At 37.5% G+C, this 22,302-nt stretch overlaps 1 protein-coding gene across 1 annotated transcript in view; it reads right to left on the minus strand.

Moving 5' to 3' along the window:
- LOC104290340 (contactin-associated protein-like 2) overlaps positions 1-22,302 on the minus strand; it is a 792,176-nt gene that overhangs the window by 759,359 nt on the left and 10,515 nt on the right. The gene's annotated exons all lie outside the window — the stretch shown is intronic.

Below are 22,302 nucleotides of genomic sequence, written 5' to 3' on the forward strand. Positions count from 1 at the left end.
AATTCAGAATGGGAGTGGATCTTGAGACATCCATGACACACTCTTACATACATTGAGGTAGAGCAATAAACTGCAGAGGACAGCAAGTTTGATTATGGCCCAAGAGATGACATTTTTAAACAGAAAAAAGCACTGTGCATTGTTTCACTTTTGGGAACACCACTGATTAAAGCTATTTAATACATATTTATGTTATAATACTAAGTAGAATAGAATATATAGTAGATTTATAAAGTGAAACTAAAAAGGAGCATCAGCAAAGAGAGGATGAGTTTCCTTCCAGTCTGAGGATGTGTTTCACTTTTAAAGAGAAAAAAAACATAGCAAAGTTTTCAAACCCAGTTCACTGAAGCTCATTTTCAAAATGCTTTGAAGCTTCAACTTTTGGGGGTTAGTTCCAAAAGTGTCAAAGGTTTTGAAGACTTTCAAAGAAACCTACAGGTGATAGATGTCAAAATCCCATTTCCTCTGCATTTATAAGCTTAATACCATCATTGTTCCTCCACTATCCTAGACAGTGAGGAGCACAAGTCACACTGATAGTCAACAAAACATACACATTTTTGTGCTATGCCTTAAATTTTAGTATCTGTTTGACTATATTTTCTCCACAGCAGAATCACCCACAAGAAATGTTAGTTCTCTTAAGGGCTGATGAACTCTTTAATCATTGATAACCCTTGAACTGAACAAACATTTTGTCTGTCAACATAATCTGAGAAGGGGGAGATATTAAACCTGAGTGTAACGAAATCTCGGTAGCATCTAAATGAAATGATTACAATGAAATTGTAATCTGTCCTCTTCTCACTATATAGCACACTTCTTTTTCTCATCAATGTGCTCAGTGAAAAAATTACTACTTCTCTTATGCCACTACAGAGGCTTGAAACATCTAAACCATTCCCAGCCATAGCATAAAGATATTAATTCATCTGCCCAGAACTGGGAAAAAAAAAAAAAAAAGAATAGCACTGATACCACTTCAACACCTAAAAGAGGATGAAACAGACCTGCGGATGTGCTTATAATGCTGTTGAGAATATTAACAGTCTTTTACCTATACAATGTTAGCTAACAGAGAGGATCTTCAGGGTTGGCATTTTCTTCTCCCAGTTTGTGCCGAATGCATTACAATCTTTGTTCGTTTGCCATAAATTTAGTTGGAAAGTACCTTTGTGTGTCAGCATTTACTATTCAATTTCAGATGTCACAAGACTTTGCTGTCAGGCAAAGGGAGGTAATGGTGAATAACAACATCAATAGGGAGCAAAGCAAGGTTTGTACAGAGAGATAGTATTTGTATAATCCTATATACCATATATTATTACTGGAAAAAAAAAACCAGACAAATCTATGGATACATACACTTTTTCTAAAGTCTGAAAAAGAAGCCACAATTATAAGATTAATAATTCAGTTTTAAACTATTCATTAGAATGAAACTTTTAGTTTTACACCTTCAGGTTCAGCATTTTAAGTGGTTGCTCTCCCAAGATAAACACTTCAGCTCCTCCTTTCAGACACTTTAGAAAGCAGAAGAAAAGCTGCATGACAGTAAGAAAAGAGGTTTTTGGGTAAAAATGATATTGTCTAGCAATCTGATACTTGGAACCAATCCACTTGACTTAATGCCTCGTATGCCTTTTGCAAATCAAGTACCTGATTAATCTCTATTTATTCCATTGCATCATGTGCATTAAAAGCCTTAAATAGTGTAAGAAGGTATTATGATTAAGTAATGCATGGATTTGATCCTTCATTCCTTAGAAATGTAGCTAATTTCTTATTTACACAAGTATGGATGACTTTGCAGGTACTGCTTGCGTAACGATTATTGCTTTGAGCACAATGTCTATATACTATTACTAGATTCCTAATCAGGGAATGCCGTTATTCTGCCATAAATTATTGTTATAACTGAAATTGCACACATACTAGTTATAGTTTAGTGCCATTTTCTTAAAGATTGATATCATAGATTTTTATAAAGAAGGAATATAATACTAGTAATATTTTGTGTTAAACCTTAGAAGTGTGAAAGTAGGTCAAGTTCCATGCCAAAAATATGTTGGAAACTGTTTTAATCATATGCTGGAATATGAAAATAAAAAATGTTTGATTTCACCAAAATACATATTCCACATTATAACTTCTTCATATAGTGGTGTTTGTTTGTTTGTTTTTTGGGTATCAATCTTTTGGGTATCAATCAATGCAGTGGTCTTGATCCTAAGAGCAAAAATAAGTGTTTTATTAAGTACAGCCCTTCTGTTGTACTTAATTAGTAGTTTTAATCACAAGTACTTTGAAAAAGCAAGCAATGTAGCAATTATTTTTTACCCCTCTTCATTCTTTCCCCCATTCTTCCGTTGCTATGTCCTGGCTTTAACGGAAATTAGAAAAGGGAGGAAAAAAAAAAAAAAGTCTTACAAATATCTAGACCAAAGATTAACCATGAAAAGAGAAGACTAACTCAGAAGCATTTTGGATCATACTTAGAGATGATGGATTCAACTTCCTTGAAATCTAATAGGCTCGTGTCTCGATTTTCCTGGCGAACATGTATACCCACTGCCCTTCTCACTTTGCTCCTTCCTCCAGGTCCATTTGTTGACCAGCCGAGTAGGTCCCACCACTCCACACCACCGGAACCTATCTTTCCATCTGCCAGCATAGCAACACCAGCAAACAGGCCTCAAGCATATTTGCCTTCTTTCTAGTCCCACCCAGTGAAAAGTGGCACTAGCAGTTAAGAGGCAAGCGGATGCTCCTATTATTGCTTTTCTCCTTCATTTAGGTAGACTTAGATTTGTCATCAAAGACATTCTTACCCAGCTTGGCATCAGGCACCCCACCAAACCTCTCTGAAGTACAGTCACTACGGCAAGAGCGCAGAACCAGCCTCTGAGGGTGTACATAAAGTCTCCCCATGGATGACAAGCATCTGTTTTCCTAATTGTATGCACAAACTTAGTCTCTTAAATGCACTGAACCCATGTGGACAATTTTAGCAGTACCTTTTGCCCAACCAGACATGCCTTGCAAGCTCCCATGCTCAAGAGTACCTTTAATCTGCGTGGTGATTGCACTGGAGTCAATGGATCTCACCTCACTCAGAGCTACTGTTCAAACTTGCTTCCAGAGATTCATACATTTTAACAGACTGCTGATTTTTTGTCCATTTTAAAACATTAGGTCCTGAATTTCATCAGTATAGTAACTCACTATTCTTCAAGTCAGGTAAAACATATTTAATCTATAAAAACTGTTTTGTCTCAACTACGTGGCAGCTAGTATTCTATGTGGGGAAAAAATCTCAACCACTACAAAGCAGAGTATTGTTCAGAATATAGTCTTAAATAATTTATTCTTTCCTTCTGACAAGATATTCATAATATGATCAAAAATATTTCCCTGCACTTCAAAACTATTCTAAGCCAAATAGAACTGAAGCATTGCAAGGAGGTGATAATAAATGCCTACGGTCTAAAGTATCTAAATGAGCCTGGTATATCTTTCATCAAGTCGTTTATTTACTAGAACCAACTAATCTTAATGCATGATGGAACACACAGTTTTGACAAATATCAGAATGAAGTAGGGAATATATCAAGTATTGTTTTTCTGAGATGACAACCCAACAAAATACAGTGTTAAAGGTTGACCCTGGGCAGCAGCCAAGGAGGCCCAGAGAGGTGGTGGAGTCTCCCACTCTGGAGACATTCAAAACCCGCCTGGACGCTGTCCTGTGCAACCTGTTGTAGGTGACCCTGCTCTGGCAGGGGGGTTGGACTAGATGATCTCCAGAGGTCCCTTCCAACCCTAACCGTTCTGTGATTCCATGATTCTGTGATTCTGTGACCCACATAGCCACTCACTAATTCCCCTCTCCCACAGGACAGGGAGAAAACTGAAGCTAGAAAGGCTAAAGGATCAAGATAACAGCAATTTAACAAGTGAAGCAAAAGCTGTGCGCTCAGCATGTGTAGTAGTTACTTGGGAAGACAAACACCATAACCATGAATGTCCCCACTTCCTCCTCCTTGTGTCTCTTCCCAATCTCTTGCCCACCTCCAGCCTACTCACGGGGGACGGGATCACAGAGTGGGAAAACGAAAAAGCCCTGACCCAGTGGATGCACTGTTCAATGACAACCAATCCACTGGTGTGTTATCAGCGCTGTTTTAGTCACAAATCCAAAACACAGAACCATTTGGGCTGCTCTGAAGAAAATGAACTCCATCCCAGACAGATCCAGTACATACAGACATGCTGCAGAAGAGTACATTTACTTCTGAAATCATCATCAAAACATTAATAGTGAGCACTCTGAAGTCGATCAAGTGATTGCTGTAACATTCAACATTCATTCACCATGCATCTAAACCATTGCAAAATAGTCGGATGAGATTGCGAATATCTTTTAAATCAAGTGTCATCTATCAATAGTAAACCTATGAAGATTGTCCATTTTGATGCTATGCTACGTATAAGAAATAAAGAAATGTTTGCTATAACTGAAAAAGAAAAAAAACCCCAGATCATTATCATCATGAAGTTGGACATTAAAATATGGTATTGATCGCAGCACACTGAAGATAAAAGGGAAATAGTGCAACAACAGAAAATGAGCCTGTGCCTTCCCATACAGAGTTAGAACCTCTTTGGCTACAAAGAAAAAACTTATATGGTGCCAAAGTGCAGTTTAGGATATGCTTTTTAATTTCTTTTCTCTGAAAACTTTTTGAAAGGCAATTAAAACAATTTATTTTATTTTTGACAAATAGTTTACTGAAGAGCCAATTTATATAAGTAGGGGATGGGGATGAGAAAACTAGTGAAAAAAATGAATGTTTCAGGTAAGATCAACTTCCTAGTTTGATTACAAATGAATCTTAAATGAAATTACTTTTAAAGTTTATCTGATAATGTGGTATTGAAAGTTGGTGTTCTGGAAAGTAATATTTTTATTTCTACACTATATTACCAACAGGGGCTTAATTTTGTATGCTTTTGGGTTGTAATGATCAGGTCTAATTTAGTAGAAATTTGACAAAAAGAAAAAAACTCCGTGATGCTCAGCAATTTAGAGGAGTAGGGAGTAAGAGTGAAGTTGGCTTAGCATTCTACTATTTTTAATTAAAATTTTGTGATCCAGAAAATAGTGCAGTTGTAGTTATGTATTATCATATCAATAGGGTTCTAATTTTCTATGCTTGTTTACTAAATGATCTGTTGAATGCAAAACAGTGGTTTGATTCATTTTCTGACATTTCTTGTACAGAACCTGATCTGAAGCATAATGTCCTTCTTATTATTTGAAAGAGAAGCTTGCTTTCATATACTTGTTATAAAAAATAAGTACCCAGATGAAAATTAACTATTAACTGCCTGAGGGAAAATGTTTTTTCTACAATTTGCTACAAAGTTACTCACTAAGAGAGCTTTTTACAAAGATCTTTAAAAAAAAAAATAATAAAAAAAACGTACTGGTACTCAAAGATGTCTTGTGGACTTAATAGCTTCCACATGCAGTAAAAAAAGCCAAAATACAAAACATGGGGTTTAATTTGTTTACACCTTCATCAGTTCATGCAGCAGGAACCCTCTCAGTCTCGGGTTAGAACAGGACTGTCGTCCATATGAATGTTAAAAAGAATGGAAAAGGCGTATTTATTTACTGCACCTGAAAGCATGAACACCATACCTGAGAGGAGATCTTTATGTTAGGCATCCAAATTTACTTCTAATTCTGGTTTATTTAATTCCGGTTTGTTAGGACATCCTCTGGAAAGAACTCATGCAATGGATACTTGCCAAAAGGAGGTGACTGAGGTTAGCTGACCTGCTTTCCCAAATCCCCAGGTGAGTTCTCTTACAGTTAACAATCCCCTACTTAGTAACAGTCAATGCATATCCAGTCCCAGATCAAATAAGCACATCCTAAGGGTTCTGATTAGTTTTGATATCAGCTCTGACCTTTATGAAAGGAAGCTAAAAATTCCCCCTGTGTGTTCACAATTTCCTTCTCAATCTGTGTTGGCTGGCCCTGCCAAAACTTTCACTGAAACATTTCAGACCATTTTATAATCACTTCTGGAAAAGGGTCCTAGGTCTGCCCTAAAGCTCTTATCAATCAGCTGAAAAATTCCCAGTTCTTTACACAAAGATCTTTAGGACATCGACCCTTGGACTTGCACAGAAGAAGTCCTTGAACTTCTAATACAGGTTAGCTGCCCCGCTGTGGCTAGGACTCAGCCAGGAACCTTCAGGAGAAATGGGTAGCCTCTTGTGCCTGGAATGAGGAATGTTATGCCTGATGATTCAAACTGCACTTCTCATTAACTGTTCCCTTGCTCCCAGAAATTGAATTAACAGCAAAATTAGTAAAGTCACCCAGTGGACTTCAATTTGCAGAACAAGGAGTGGAAGGTTCACATATATTCTATGTGCGACTGAATGTCAGCAATCAATTAGATATGTCTCTTAAGTCCTTACTGATCTTTATGAGCAGTCACATAATTCAGCAACAATCTGAGTTAATCATATTGTGATCCTGGCTCCCTGTAAAGGTTTTGTGTTCCCTTCAAAGTAAATTTGCCCTAATATATTTTATCCTATTCTTTAACTGACTTCTAGATTACTTTTCCACAAGTGAACATGGACTTTTACTGCCCAGTGGACATTTCAAGTGGACATTTTATTTACCTGCAGGATGTTACTCCATATATACCAAGCCAGAGGTGCCTCCTCACCACTGCACAGCAGTGAAGCTATGGGGCAGTTAGCTGCTTCACAGTATGTACCAAATTGTGCCAATACATCTACTTGCCAAGACAGTCGCCAATACTTTGTTTTTTTAAAAGTTGGCAAAATTTTGGCAGCATAAGGGATTTTCAGAAACGATATCTATCAAAGATGCTCCTAGCAAGTTAATTGTTTAGTGTATGAAACATAAAATTTAACACAAAGTACAGTAAATAGTATTTGATGCATGGATGTGCAATATTTTTGTGATATAGCAATATACCCTATGGTATTAACAAATGCTGAAAATATATTTAGGAATCATATACAAATCACACCAGATATTAAAAAATGTAGACTTTTTAGTGTGACCAAACTGTGGCTAAAGCATCCCTTGAAGCCTGTTACAAGTTCCAATCCTTCAAGAAAGCTGGTCGCCTGGACATATTGCTCAGACTCTCTGTTACCTGTTATAATCAGATCATCTGTTATGATTCTGTCAAGTATAACATAAATAACAAAAGATATATATAGTTTATATACATATAAAGTATAACATAAATTACAAAGATATGGACAGACAATCCATTGCGAAACATGAGTAGTTCTGACTACTGGATCAATGACTGAAATGTCTTTAACTGAACATGCATTAATAACTATTAAAAATAATGTTAGATGCATAATACTCTGCTGCTTTTATGGACTGGAAGTGCGGGTACTTTAATGAATGCTAGAGGGTAAATGATTTATACCTTCTCTGGAGAAAGATATTGACTAGTAGTTCAAATTATCTAAATACATGTGATAGATAGCTTCTTGATACAAGATTATCACACTCTAAATTATCCATTCTTTACAGACTGAATGTCTAGTCAATCAATTTCATTGGATACTATTACAGTTTTGTAAGCTCCACAATTTTTTAAAATCATCTGGTGTCAGCCAAAAAGTCACACTTCACAGTCAAAGAAAACTAAAAATTAACTGACAGCTCTACTTTCTATGTGCCATTCAAATCACATACATTTCATGTCTTAATTTGCTGCCATTTTAAAAAAACTCTTACAGGGTCATTAAGACATACAGATTTTGTGTATTCTAAACTTCATTGCTCATTACCAATTAGATAGATTAGTGTCTGTATCTCTGATATGAACAGAATGTAACCTTTGGAACTAAAAATCCTTAAGAACTAACTTCTGAAGCATTCATCCTGTCTGAGAAAAAAACTTGATAAATAAAAAAAAATAAAATAATTGTTTAGGAGAATTAGGCAGAAGTCAATAAACTCTTGAATATCCAAATTCCTACTCTACCTGTTCCTGAGGTCAGACAATGAAGCACACCGTATCGTTCTAGCTCTACCTCTAGTTCGCTGAAATCAATGGCGAAAGTACATTTAACAGTTCAACCTTGCGTAAAGTTGCTGGTGTTTGTTTATTTATTATTATGTCCCTAGAAGTCAATGTTTGTTATTTTCATTTTATCTTTTTGTCCTCATCTTTGCTAAGTTTATGAGAGTGAGGTCCCTTATTGTTTCAAGCATTACATTACTCAAGTCACATAAATCACACCAGCTGAGGAGTTATTCCCAGAAACTCAGGCTTTAGGTATGAAGTTCATTTGGCAGCCCAACTGATTATGTGTATTAAATTAAATTTAAACAAATCTAAAATGACATGAAGCTCATATTTGAAAAGTGAGTCTGTGGCTGAATCAGGTTCCTTCTTTGAAACTACTTGTAGCGCCTTTAAGCAAAAGTCAGATGTTCCTTAAAAATGTAAGGGATATTTCACCGTATACAATGTGGACTATTTTAATATGGCTTATGAAAACATTACTGTTACTGAAAAGAAATTAGAGATCCATCATTGATAATTTTTGCTGCCATCAGTTGTGTTATAAACACTGTTTTATGCATACCAGTCTCTCTCTTCTTATTAAAGGCATCTATAACACATGCTCAGATTTACATTTGAGGCTCATTCTTACAAATGGTTTGTATATTTATTCCATTTATATCTACAAAAGTGGTCAAAACATGTAACGTGCAATAAAAACTGCAGAGAACCAAAACAGCTCCAGGTTCTCTGACTTCACCCAGAGCCTCTGGACAGTTTAGGGGACCTCCCCTTCATACTAGATTTTTACACACTCCAGCTGCAAATTACACATGTGCTGCAAATGTGTCTGCTAGTCATTAAAACTTCCCTGGAAAAAAATCAAGAACATTATACAGAAGGAAGTTCGATCCTTGCCCTTAAGGTCTTCACATCCGTTCTATCATAAAACACCAGGCAAAATGTATTCAAAGCTTTTAAACTCTTTATGGGTCCCTTTCAGACATTAGTATGGATTTGCCCTCCAGAACATACGGGAAGATGTCTGGTTTTCCACTCTTGTTCCTCTGCCAGGATCAAAAGATAAGAATCTCCTGGAATATGATATAATTATTTTTATTTAAATTAGTCAAAATGTCTGCTTGGGGCAGAAAGAAAATGGAAAGAAAAAAAACCAAAACTTTGTAAGCATTAAACATCAGTGCTGAAAAGTAACTATAATCCTCATTAAGACTGACACCAGAACAATTTTCCTTTGATATATACAGTTTGTATGTTATTAGAAGCACTTACATCTTTATATTCTGAATTACTCCAAGATCCTTCATAACTGTCTGTTCATTTTTGTGTCTAATCAGAGTTATTAAAGCAAAGCATGGCATACACTGATTTATAAGTACAAATAACAGGCTATACTTGTAAATAATATTTTTTTTCTTGGGAAGCAGAGCACTGTCTCAAATGTATGAATAGTGATAAAATGCCAATAATGCCACTGAAATTCCACTGAAAATTCTCTGAGAAATTCTGAGCACTGTGCTTTTCTTTGTGGCTTTACGTAAATGAGACATTTGCCATAGAATATTTGCACTCCTACAAGCAGACTTGGAACGATTGTTGCGATTTCTCACAATGATGATACAATTTTATTTATAGTTCAGTTGACAGTTCAGTCTTATTTTTTTTGTTTTTACATTTATCTCCTTTTATTCAGTTACTCATGCGTTTTTCGTGTGGCTGCTACTTGCAACCATGCCATCTTACAACATTTTGGGGGATGCATTCTTACATCAAGACAATACAGTGTATATGATAGAGAATCTCGAACAATTCAAAGGGAGACTGCATGTGCACCCACAACAGAAAAAAAGAGCCAAATAGATCCTGATGCAGTGTTTTGAGGAATATGTGCAGGGACACGTCTGACCTAGAAAGACTGACCTTATTCCACTGAATTTTGAATCTGACTCACGTTTGAAATATCAGTACTTACTTCCATCTCTAGGTCTTTCTAGACTCGGACAGAAGTATTAAAGGGAACTTTTATGCCATAACTTTGAGGACAGAATCCTCACTCATTAGACTTTTTTCTTGATATGACCATTTTTGTGATATGCCTGTAATTCTGAGTGTCCCTGTTTCAGAATGTCAAAATTGGCTTACCTGGTCCCCACTCTCTTCAACTATATTTTGCAGGACTCAACAACTGTATAAATCAGATGCATGCTCTGAAGTGAAGTACTCAGGCAAGTTGTTATATTCAAAAGTAAAGTCTGTCTTCACTGGGAGCTGGGTTAGATCTTGAGTCATTAGAGAGGGTTACTTACAATGAGACACATAATATAGTGAATTGTCTGCTGTATTTCCAAGTTAATATCCAAGATCTAAACCCTTCAAGAATCTAGCAGAAGAGCTCCCTCTCTAGACACTTTCAAGTACAATGATTCCAGTCTTTCACTTCACTTTTCACAATATTCTTCAAGACAAACAAAAATACTAACTTTTCTAAGAGTGAAACACAGTCATTAAAAATAATGGCTCTTACTATCAACTGGTTATGTTCCAGAGGAAAATAGTTAGCAGTAGCAAATTAATTTTCTTTCTGCAAGATAATTTCCCCTCTGTCAGCTCAATACAGCCTATATAAATGGTCAACATTGATATGTACGGACAGGCCATTCTGGGTTTCCATCAGAAAGATTCCTTGATATTATAGATTTTGCTTTGTGAGACAATCCTCAATGCTTTGCACTTATGAGAAAGGAAGCTTTTTTTTCCTTTACAAAAAACCCTGAAGATATACACACATGGCATCACAACATGATGAAAACTTCATAGTTTGAGCTACCACATTTCAGATTTAATATAAAAATGAAAGCAATTTCCTTTCCCAGTGAGGAGAAAAATAAAATCAACTCCCATCTCTGAACATGCTTCACAATGGACATAATACTTTCGCTGGTGTTTCATGAAAGGTAACTCTTCAGCAACCAAAGAGAAGTTATTTTTTTAACTCAGAATATAAACATTCATTATGAAAACAAGAATTACTAGGGAACGTAGTGATAGGATGAGGGGGAATGGCTTTAAACTGGAAGAGGGCAGGTTTAGATTAAACATTAGGAAGAATTTTTTTACTTTGAGGGTTGTAAGGCACCGAAACAGGTTGCCCAGAGAGGCTGTAGGTTCCCCATCCTGGAGGTGTTCAAGGCCAGGCTGGACATGGCCTTGGGCAAGCTGGTCTAGTGGGAGGTGTCCCTGTCTATGGCAGGGGGGTTGGAACTGGATGACCTTCAAGGTCCCTTCCAACCTAAGCCATTCTATGAGTCTACGACTCTATGAATTCTGAACTAAATATTCTTTATAAATGCAGAGAAAGAGGTGAGTGAAGTCTGGGAAGACCATTTCTATGGGACTTGACTTAATGATATAGCAAGTTATTAAATTCAGAAATCAGAGAAATATGTCTACCAGCCCTAAAATCCAAATGAATCTTCTCTTCTGGTTTGAAGCATTAGTAGGGACCAGGCCAGAATTGGTCAGAAAAGATTATATTACTTCCTTATGCCTGAAACCAACAACTATGTTCCTGTAGCATCTTTAAGGCCCTATTCTCTGCTGCTGTCTAGCCTTTCTAGAGAGTAGATTTAGATTGGATATAAGGAAGAGATTTTTTACAAGGACAGTGATGAGACACTGGCACAAGTCACCGAAAGAAGTTGTGGATGCGCCATCCTTGGCAATGTTCCAGGTTGGGTTGGACAGGGCTCTGAGCAACCTGATCAAGTGAAAGATGTCCCTGCCCATGGCAGCAGGGTTGGACTATGGATCTTTAAAGCATTTTATGACTCCTTCTGAACCAGAAGCTGAAGAAATTGGTGGGTAAATGGATTGACAGCAAACAGATCAAAAGGGGAGAGAGAGAGATGTTACGTACTTCAGCAGCAGCGGCGAGAGGAGGCAAGGAGATAAAGGAAGAGGAGAAGCAGGATCCTTTCTACCAGTTAGGTTTTAAAACTCACAACTCTTCAATCCCTATCTGTCCACACAACAGAGAAAACTAACTTCAATGGTTTATAATCTGGTTGGGAGAGATGGCATTTGTGCAGAGGGGAAAGAAAAGTCAGAAAATAAGTTAACATAGCTACCACCCTTTAATTCACAGTACAGTGCACTAATGGTTCCTAGGATTTTACAAGCATAACACAAAATAACTTCAAAAGAAAAAGGAAAAATAGCATGCTTCATTTACTATGTTCAGAGAAACATCAATCAGATTTCATATAACTATCAGAGGAGGATAATTGCTATCTATCTTTAACATTGCCAGCCATCTGAATTGCTTCATTTCTTATCAATTTCTCCTTTCTTCATTTCTTTGTACTATTATCCTACTTATTATCTTAGACTATCAATTAAAATTTGATGACAAGAAAAAATCTTGCTACTTCAGTTAGATAGAACACTATACAATATTATTGCACTTGGTTACAAGACAAATCTCAAAGTGACTCTTTATAAACAAAAAATTACATTTTAATGCTGATATTATGTCCATTTAGTCCAGCAGTGTACACTTAAATCAGCAGCTTATTCAAGAGGAAAGATCAGCATTACTATATCTCATCAATCCTGTACTGGCTCAGAGCATAAGCTCAACACAAATGTGAGTCCAACAGACATAAGCAAATAGTACACACACTCTGCATAACACACTGTCCATAACAGTTTTCCATCATTCCTACATCTTTCTTGGAAACACTATCCACCAGCAACAGAAACATTTGTCAGACATTAGAAGTAGAAGCTGCAGAAGAGAAACGGCTGAAAGCCCTTCAAGATCAGTAAGATAGAAATGAAAATGGGGACGAAGAGAAATTAGGGTCGTGTTGGATTTTGTAATATAAGGGATATTGTCCTCTTGCCAAATGCTGTCTGACTCCAGAATTTTGGGAGTGTCAACACTCTTCAATGTGTCCTTTACCAGTGATACCTTTCCTTTACGTCTTGCAACAAGAAGGACCACCACCAGTGTCTTGACAGTTCTTAGTCTGTGGAGGTCACGCATTGGTCTGACTGACCTACTTACCCTCATACTAATGGACTGACCGACCTCCACAGCAGGGAACAAGAGCTGGTTCTGCAACAGGAGGGCAATATTTCTGTCAGCGTACTGACCAACACATTTTTGTCTTTTCCTTCGCTTGATATCTACATCATCCATTAAAATTTCGAGATTCATGGGTAATTTAATAGAAGTCAGTGATGGTTTTATCATCAACAGACAGGAAAAGGATCAAGCTCTCACTGGACATTCATTCAGTGCTGAGGCATATTTGGCACACTTGGCAGGACAACAGGAGTGCTCTTCATGGCTCCATATAAAGTGAACAACATCCTACTGTATTATGAAAACTTTCAACATAATTCACAGAGAAACTATTAGAAATTGCTTGCACATCTGAAATGATGATTTGGGGCACTATGACCACTCCACTTCTGTTCCCCATATTTTTCAAGCAAATCAGACCTCACAAGCCTGGGAATCCTTCATTAAAGAAGTAATGACTAGTACCAAATTTTCTGAACAGAAAAATAACAAAATGGTAAAGGACTGGCAGGCTCAAGGGAAAGCTAAAACTTGAGTATTACTTTACTTGTATAGTTGATCCTCTGCCTCTTATGTCAAATTTTCTCTCTTTCTCCCACTGGCATATTCTACCCTGGTGTCCTTTATCATTTAGAAACAAAAAAAGGGCTATTTAAAGTGCAATAAATGATGATTTCCAAAGGATGTATCTAATGAAAATAGGCTTTTATTTTCACATGTTTCTCAGCTTCACTGAGCAGATCTTTGTTCTGCAGTTAATGGACTCTTTCTGAACACAGCTTTGATTTTTTGATCTGTTTGATGTTGTTTCAGCTTCTATTTGTTCAATGACCCACTGACAAATAGGTAAGGAAGGAAAGCTAGAGCAAAAGCTCCATAGTTTTCAAACTGGACAAAAGCAGGCACGTTCCCTCTTCAACCACACAGAGGGCAGTGCGCAGAAAGCATGTTCATATCACCTCCGAGAACATCAGGGTTTCAAAGTAGAATAGCTCTATGGAATGGGGAATGTATAAGGGGAAAAAAAGAGCATTATAGTCAGAGTAATACAGAAACAGAGATTCTGGAACCATTTGCTTAGTGTGGAAAGAAAGGGCTACATTGGGGGGGGGCAAAAAACCCCCTCCAAAATAAAGACAAAATCAAGTTGGAATTTTTTGCTATTTTCATTTTGTTTTTCATTCATTTATTCAGAAATTCCCCCAAATAATTTTTAAATCATAGGCCTTATTTTTCTTTTCTGCAAAAGATTCAAGTGTCTCTTTCTGAAAATTTAAATAAGAGACATTTCTACCTTTCTTCTTTTTTTCCATTTGAAGTCAAACGCTAGGTAAACACATGCCATTTTTTTCCTTCATTTGTTTCTATAACCTTCCCAACAATCATTTCTGTATTTGTGTTCTAGAACTAATTTATTTTATGTAACCTGGCTTTTGTTAATGATGAATTCAGGATGCTCAATGAACACTACTTCATTCCATTCTTTCTAAGGGTGGGGCTTGAAAATGGGCTATGGGAACACTTCTGCAGCATCTTAACAGTACTACCTAAATCACAAGAGGACATGGCTCCATTTAACTGCAAGAGCTTCCTCAGGAGCTGATAAGACAGAGGTCTGAGAGGAAAAATCTCCCTGGAGCTCTTGTTAGCTTGGAAAACTGCCCAGCTTGCATTGGATTAGCATAAAACACCGCACACCTGGCAGAGCATGTCCCTGCATCTCTCTCTATACTTCTCTGTTCCGATAACAAATTACTTAAAGCAAACAGGACTTTTTATTTTTATATTATTCTAAGCTCCATTTAACAAAACATAACCTAAGATTTCATTTTTAAAAGTTCTAATTTTTTTTTTCTTTTTAGTCATTAAGTCATGAATAGTGAACAGTGTTCTCTGATTTCTCCTACATTTTGCCATTTTGATCTCTGTTGACCAGCACATTACCCTGTGAGAGCAGGGTAATGCCACAGTAGATAACACACCATATGAATAAGGATGGCAAAACCCGGGTCCTTTTTGTGTTACATAAGGTGTTATTTGGTGTGGCCGCTATGATCTACACTCATGGGCTAGAACATCGTTCTGACAGGCACTGTACAAGCACTTGTCATCTTCAGGAAGAAACAGACGTTTGATTGCAGAATAAAGGTGGATTTAAAATGATTGTTTGTGTTATTCTATACCAAAAATAGTGTGCCTTTCTCCATTCCATGTGACTAACTGGAAGCCCAATATTATGCAGCAGAAAAGAAGTAAACATAGGAAAGAAAAAAAGAAAATAATAATGAATTTCTAAGGGGGTGGAAAAAGATGTTCATATACAAGTTTTAAAGAGTGGACCACCCTCTAATTTTACTAATGGGTCTTTTGTAACTGATGTACTTCTGAAATTTCCTGGTTAAATCCCCAAAAAGTAGAATCACTGAGTTGCCTCATAGAATCTGTTGCTTAATAATGTCACATAGAAAAATTAGAAAGATGATGGAATTCATGCATGGAATTCATAATGTAGCACCTTTCTTCCACAGCCTGTAATTTGATCAGATGAGGGTAATCATATTTTCAAATGAAAAGTGGGCCAGCAGAAGGTAGCTGATGTAAGTTATAATTTCTGTGAAACATTTGGTACCCATTTGATTGGTTGTTGTTGCATCACTGTCATTTCTTTTGAGGTTTACCTCTCGTAGCTTTTTAAAGGGTGAATATAGGACTTGTATAGTCTAGGACACTGTTTTGTTTGGGTATATTTTTAGCTAAATTGGACAGTCTTTGCTAATGTATTCCACTGTGCAATAACAGCAAACTTTTATATTTTGCTAAAATACATTGTGCTTTAAAATGCTATACTTAGAAAAAAAGATCTGTACCTCCTTGTGTACACATATGTCTACACAGGTCTATTCATGACAATTTACCAGTAACTTGTCAGCATTTCCATATTAGCTTGATCTGCCTTCTTTTTAACAGCAAAAAAGGTCTGCTTCATGAAGGTTCTCTTCAGGAAAGTTTCACTGTCCAGTAATACCTTCCTGCTATTCCAGTCAGTTCATAGATATATATGACTTTTAGTTAAATAGAGCAATTACAAGGGAGACTCCCAGAAAGCTCAAGAAAGCTTTCTGACGAGAATAAAAATGAAGTGCATAGATCTTTTATGTCAGCCACAAAATTATATCTGTGTTCATCTACACAAGATATGGCCACAGAAAATAACTTTGTGATCAATGATAATCCTCAGAGAAGATGACTGATATAAGTGAGGTGGTAACATATTTCACAATACTTGCAATATTTCCTATTGTAAAGATCCAACTACTGTCATTCAATTAAATGCCTTAGAATATTTATTTTTTATTTTATTTTTTAAATTTAAATTTATTTAAATTTATTTATTATATTAAGAGTTTAAATTAACAAAAGGAACTGAGACAACTTCAAGTCTTTCAGCTGTAAGGACTGGTTTTTTTCATCGCAAATAGTTTCATATGGAAAAAAACAGAAAGATTCATTTCAAAGAACCACTGGAGATAAATAAGTGGTGTCTGGAATACAACTGAGAAATTTCTAATTAAACGGCACTAAATTCTCATCTCTGATACACTAAAATACCTCCAATGGAACTTGCCGGAATTCAGTATAATTACTGGTGCTGTACAGCAGTATGAGGGAAGGTAAGATCTATTAAAAGGTTTTGATAAAATTTATGCAAGTATTTAATTATACAGAAAAAAAAAAAAAGAGCGTAATATCTCTACAGTCTAAAAAGAATGGTCTTATACATTGGCCCATCCAGTTAAGTCATCGGTGTGTAACAACCATATGTTGTGTTTCATTCTGTGCAGATTGGACTGCTCTCCTGCAGTGAAGAGATACTTTCATACAGACACTGCATCAGGTTGCCTCTAGCAGCGAAACCCTAGGGCTTCTCTTATCTGCTGCAGTGAAGAGCAGCCCTTCGCAATCACATTCCAGACATCAACAAACAGCTGCCATATACTCCTCAACACAAGCACCACCCTAGACCTTACTGTAGACTTACTAGACCTTGACCCCAGAACTGTTGGCAGGACACTGCATCCTCACATCGCCCTTCTGCAACTCCAAATTCATAGAAGGCTTTTTGCTTAGAGAAATGATGCTTTAAGTTTCTTTTCTTCCTCCTATACACAGCAGATCCCAAACACAGAAGACCTTGTTTCCTACATGTCTGACTGACTCTAAATGCTTTTGAATTTAACATTACCAAGTATCCAGTAGTAGATTATTACCTAGCCTCCCCTTTGAGCTGAAGATCTGACAGAGCAGAATTATGAAACTGTGGACCAGGCTCAATGGAAGAATTTGAAAGATACCTGTATGTTTGCATGACAACTACTCCCTCATGAACATATGCATGTGTAAGAAAGGAAAAGAATATACTACCTATATTCAAGCAACCCAGGCTGCTAAAAAATCACTTATAATAAATATATTGCAAACATCACACTATGTTCCAAATTCATTGTTTGACGGGAAATATGTATCGTGTGCCTTTTTTCCAGATTCTGATTTAATTGCCCTTTTGCCAAATTAAAATTAACCTTAGAGGACTTATTAAGCAATCTTCCTCTGCCTGAAGGAACATCCCCTGTCCCAGATGAAATTGCATGTAAAGCCTCAAACTTAGGAAAAATTTTATGTGAGATTCTTTCTTCTACTCAAGAGGAAGCTCAATGCAACTTCATTATATCTGTTACCAACTATATACCGAAACACACTCAGACAACTTTATTGTTTGTATGCATGTGTACATTGAAAGACTTTGCTCACTCAGTTCAAAAACTCTCTTTCAAAGACATTAATTTATATTTCTTTTAAACCAGGTGCAACTATTTCCAGGCTAGTAAAAATAAATATTTTTAAATAAAATATTTTAACATGTAATTATATGCATATAAAATTTTAATTTATAGGTCAGAATTAAAACTTCTAATAATGATAAAATTATACCTGAAATTTATTGTCATTAACATCAACAATATAGCGGACAGACATTTCTATTATACTATCCTTCAGCAATAAGAATTGCAGCTGAATAGTCATTTATAGTCTTTTACTTTGGTTCTAATATGCGTTTATGGTTGTCCTATTTCAACCAAGAATTTAATAAAATATTTATCATTATCAAAGGCTTATTCACAAATGTCTGGATGTCTTCAGGGTTTTGTTTTAAAGCACTTGTTTAAATGGTTAGTTGAATACAGATGATCTACTGAGTCTCTTGGATAAGTTTCTTGTTAGTCTTCCAGATCTTTTTCTAAATAAACATTTTCTGTATATGTGTTTCTAGTATTAATGACATATTTTGTTTGCTCCTTGATGAAGGTATAAAACCATTATTAAGTATATTTAGTAGCAGTAGTAACTAGACCTCTTCAGGATTTAAGAGTTCAAACAGAAAAACTTGACTGTGAATGGGAATTGTTTAAAAACACTTTAGCTAATGCTTGACAACACATATGGTGTGGTGATTGAGAGAGCTGCCTGAGGACTGGAGGAAAGCAGATGTCACTCCTATCTTCAAGAAGGGCAAGAAGGAGGATCCAGGGAACTACAGGCCTGTCAGCCTCACCTTGGTCCCTGGAAAGGGGATGGAGCAGCTCATCCTGGAAACCACCTCCAGGCACATTAAGGACAAGAAAATCATTAGGAGTAGTCAGCGTGGCTTCACAAAGGGCAAGACATGCTTTGATCAATATGATAAAATCCGATGATGAAATGACTGGCCTGGTAGATGAAAGGAGAGCAGTTGATAACGGCCTACCAGGACTTTGGTAAGGCCTTTGACACTGCCTCCCATAAGATCCCCATAGAAAAGTCGATGAAATATGGGTTGCACGAGCAGACAGTGAAGTGGATTAAAAACTGGCTGAACGGCCAGGCCCAGAGAGTGGCACAAAGTCTAGCTGGAGCAGTGTACCCTTGGGGTCAGTACTTGGTCCAGTCCTGTTCAACATCTTTCTTAATGATCGGGATGATGTGCACCCTCAGCAAGTCTTCTGAGGACACAAAACTGTGAGGAGCCAGAGAGTTGTGCTGTCATCTAGAGGGATTTCAACAGGCTGGAGAAATGGGCTGACAGGAATGTGTCAAGCAATGGGCATACACTGAAACACAGGAGGTTCCATCTAAACATCACAGAAAACTTTTTCACTGTGAGGCTGACCGAGCACTCGCACAGGTTGCCCAGGGAGCGTGTGGAGGATCTCCTTGGAGAGGAGGTAGAACCAGGGAGGCTGTTGAATATCTGGAGCCCTCTGGACATGGTCCTGGGTAGCCTGCTCTAGGTGACCTTGCTTGAGCAAGGCAAGATGACTTCCAGCAGTCCCTTACAACCTCAATCATTCTGTGATTCTGTAAATCAGAATCTAACAAACATAGAAAATCTATAAGCAAAAGGATACAAGGCTTAATTTATCTATGCAGAGACACATAAGGAAAATAAAAACAAAACCAAAAAAGCAGGTTTGGTTTTTGTTTTTAAAAAAAGAGGTGAGAGAGGAGATGAGGAACAAAAGGATCCATACCAAAAGACTGCTACATACAAGTGGTGAAATTGCCAATCGTGTAGAAAAGACAAAAACATACAGTGTGAGGAAAACAAGCAAGATGGCATAGTCAGATCCCAGAGTGGCAAGAAAACAATTTACATTCCAATAAAAACTGAGGAAGATGTTAAACAGAAGCTAACAAGGCCAGACAGTTTCAAACCAGCAGGGCAACCCATATCTGAGAAGGTTTCTGACCATTGTTATTGCTGATTTTCAGTAACCCTTGGAACACGAAGAAAATTGCAAAAGACTGAAAGAAAGTACGGTGTGCAGATACTCAAGAAGATGACCTGCATACTTACAAGCCACTGCAACTAACATTGCTGCTAGACAAAATAATAGAACCTGATTAGTAAAATTTAAAGGAGGTAAGTGCAATTAGTGCAAATCAACATAGGTTTGTAAAAAATAGTTCTTGTCAAAGTATCCTGATGTTTGGAAGGCATTTTTTTTGCTGAGATGACAAATTTAGATCACATCACGTTTGCATATACATGCATTTATATCTGTTCCTGCATACTCTGTAGCAGTATGCATTTTGAATTCTGAAGGCATTGGACTGGCAGCATACACTATTTTAACCAAGATACAGAATTATTATAAACGTGACATATTAAATATTTCAAAATTTAACCATAACAAAGGAAATTAGTGGTTTCTAGCGAGAACCAGGGGAAATCTGATTTTCAACCCTCCGTTATTTAACATCTTTATTATTTGAACTGCAGAAAAATGCATACTCTTTGAATCCGAAGATGTCTTGAAATTGAAGTTTACACATGTCACAAGCTTGGAACATCTAGGTCAGCTGGTAAAAGGCAATATTAGGCACTTCATGTAGCAATGTGTAAAGTCATAAACCTAGGATAAAGAACATAGTTCCAGACAGAGACATTCAGTGCTGGGAGGAAATGTGTCAAAAGGCACATTAGTCAGAAAAGGAAGAAAAAAGTAACTGTACCCCCCTGATAAATGAGACAGGGCATCTGGTGACAAATGACATGGAGAATGCTGAGGTACTCAATAACTTTTTTCCTCAAGTTTTCACTGGCAATTGCATTTACCACATCTCTCAAGTCCCTGAATCTCAAGGCAGAGACTGGGGAAATGAAGTGTCAGTCGTCGTCGTCCCCCCGCCCTCCGTTGTAGGAGATCAGTTTCAAGACCATTTGAGGAACCTGAACGTACACAAGTCCATGGGACCTGATGAGATGCATCCCAGGGTCCTGAGGGAACTGGCAGATGTAGTTGGTATGCTGCTTTCCATCACATCTGAAAAGTCATAACAGTCAAGCAAAGTCCACAGTGACTGGAAAAGGGGAAACCTTGCACCCATTTTCAAAAAGTGTAAAAATGAATACCCTGAGAACTACCAACCAGTCAGCCTCACTGCTATGCCTGGGAAGATCACAGAACAGATTCTCCTAGAAGTTATGTCAAAGCATATGGATGACAGTTACATGATTAGAGAAAGCCAGCATGGCTTCACTAACAGCAAATTGCGCCCAACTAATCTGGTGGTCTTCTGCGGTGGAGTGACTGCATTGGTGGATAAGGCAAGAGCTACTGATGTGATCTACATGGACCTCAGCATACCCTTAGCAAGTTTGTGGATTACACCAAGCTTAGTGGTGCAGTTGATATGCCTGAGGGAAGGGATACCATCCAGAGTGATCTTGACAGGCTTGAGGAGTGGTCCCATGTGAACCTCATGAAGTTCGACAAAGCCAAGTGTAAGGTCCTACACCCAGATCAGGGCAATCCCCGGTAGCAACACAGACTGGCTGATGAATGGATTGAGAGCAGCTCTGAGGAGAAGGACTTGGGGATACTGACAGATGAAAAATTAGGTATGAGCTGGCAATGTGCACTTGCAGCCCAGAAAGCCAATTGTATCCTCGCCTGCATAAAAAGAAGCATGGCTAGCAGGTTGAGGGAGGTGATTCTTCCCCTCTGCTCTCATGAGAACCCACCTGGAGTACTGCTTCCAGCACTGGTGCCCTCAGCACAAGAAAGACATGGACCTGTTAAAGCAGGTCCAGAGGAGGGGCCATCAAAATGGTCAGAGGGCTTCTTGCTTTCATAAGGAAAGGCTGACAGGGTAGGGGTTGTTTTTCTGCAGAAGCGAGGCTCCAGGAAGACCTTATTCTGGCCTTTCCATACTTAAAGGGGGCTTAAAAGAAAGATGGAGAAAGACATTTTACCAGGGTGTGTAGTGATAGGACAGGGGTAACAGTTTTAAACTAAAAGAAGGTAGATTTACATTAGATAGAAGGATGAAATTCTGCAACAGGTTGCCCAGAGAAGCTGTGGATGCCCCATCCCTGAGAGTATTCAAGGTCAAACTGGACAGGGCTTTGCACAACCTGATGAGGTTCCTGCCAACTGGAAAAGGGGAAACATAACGCCTATTTTCAAAAAGGGAAAGAAGGAAGACCCAGGGAACTACAGGCCAGTCAGTCTCACCTCTGTGCCTGGCAAGATCATGGAGCAGATCCTCCTGGAAACT

The sequence above is a fragment of the Charadrius vociferus genome, unplaced genomic scaffold, assembly GCF_000708025.1.
Source record: "Charadrius vociferus isolate BGI_N301 unplaced genomic scaffold, ASM70802v2 scaffold97, whole genome shotgun sequence".
NCBI classification, from domain to species: domain Eukaryota; kingdom Metazoa; phylum Chordata; class Aves; order Charadriiformes; family Charadriidae; genus Charadrius; species Charadrius vociferus.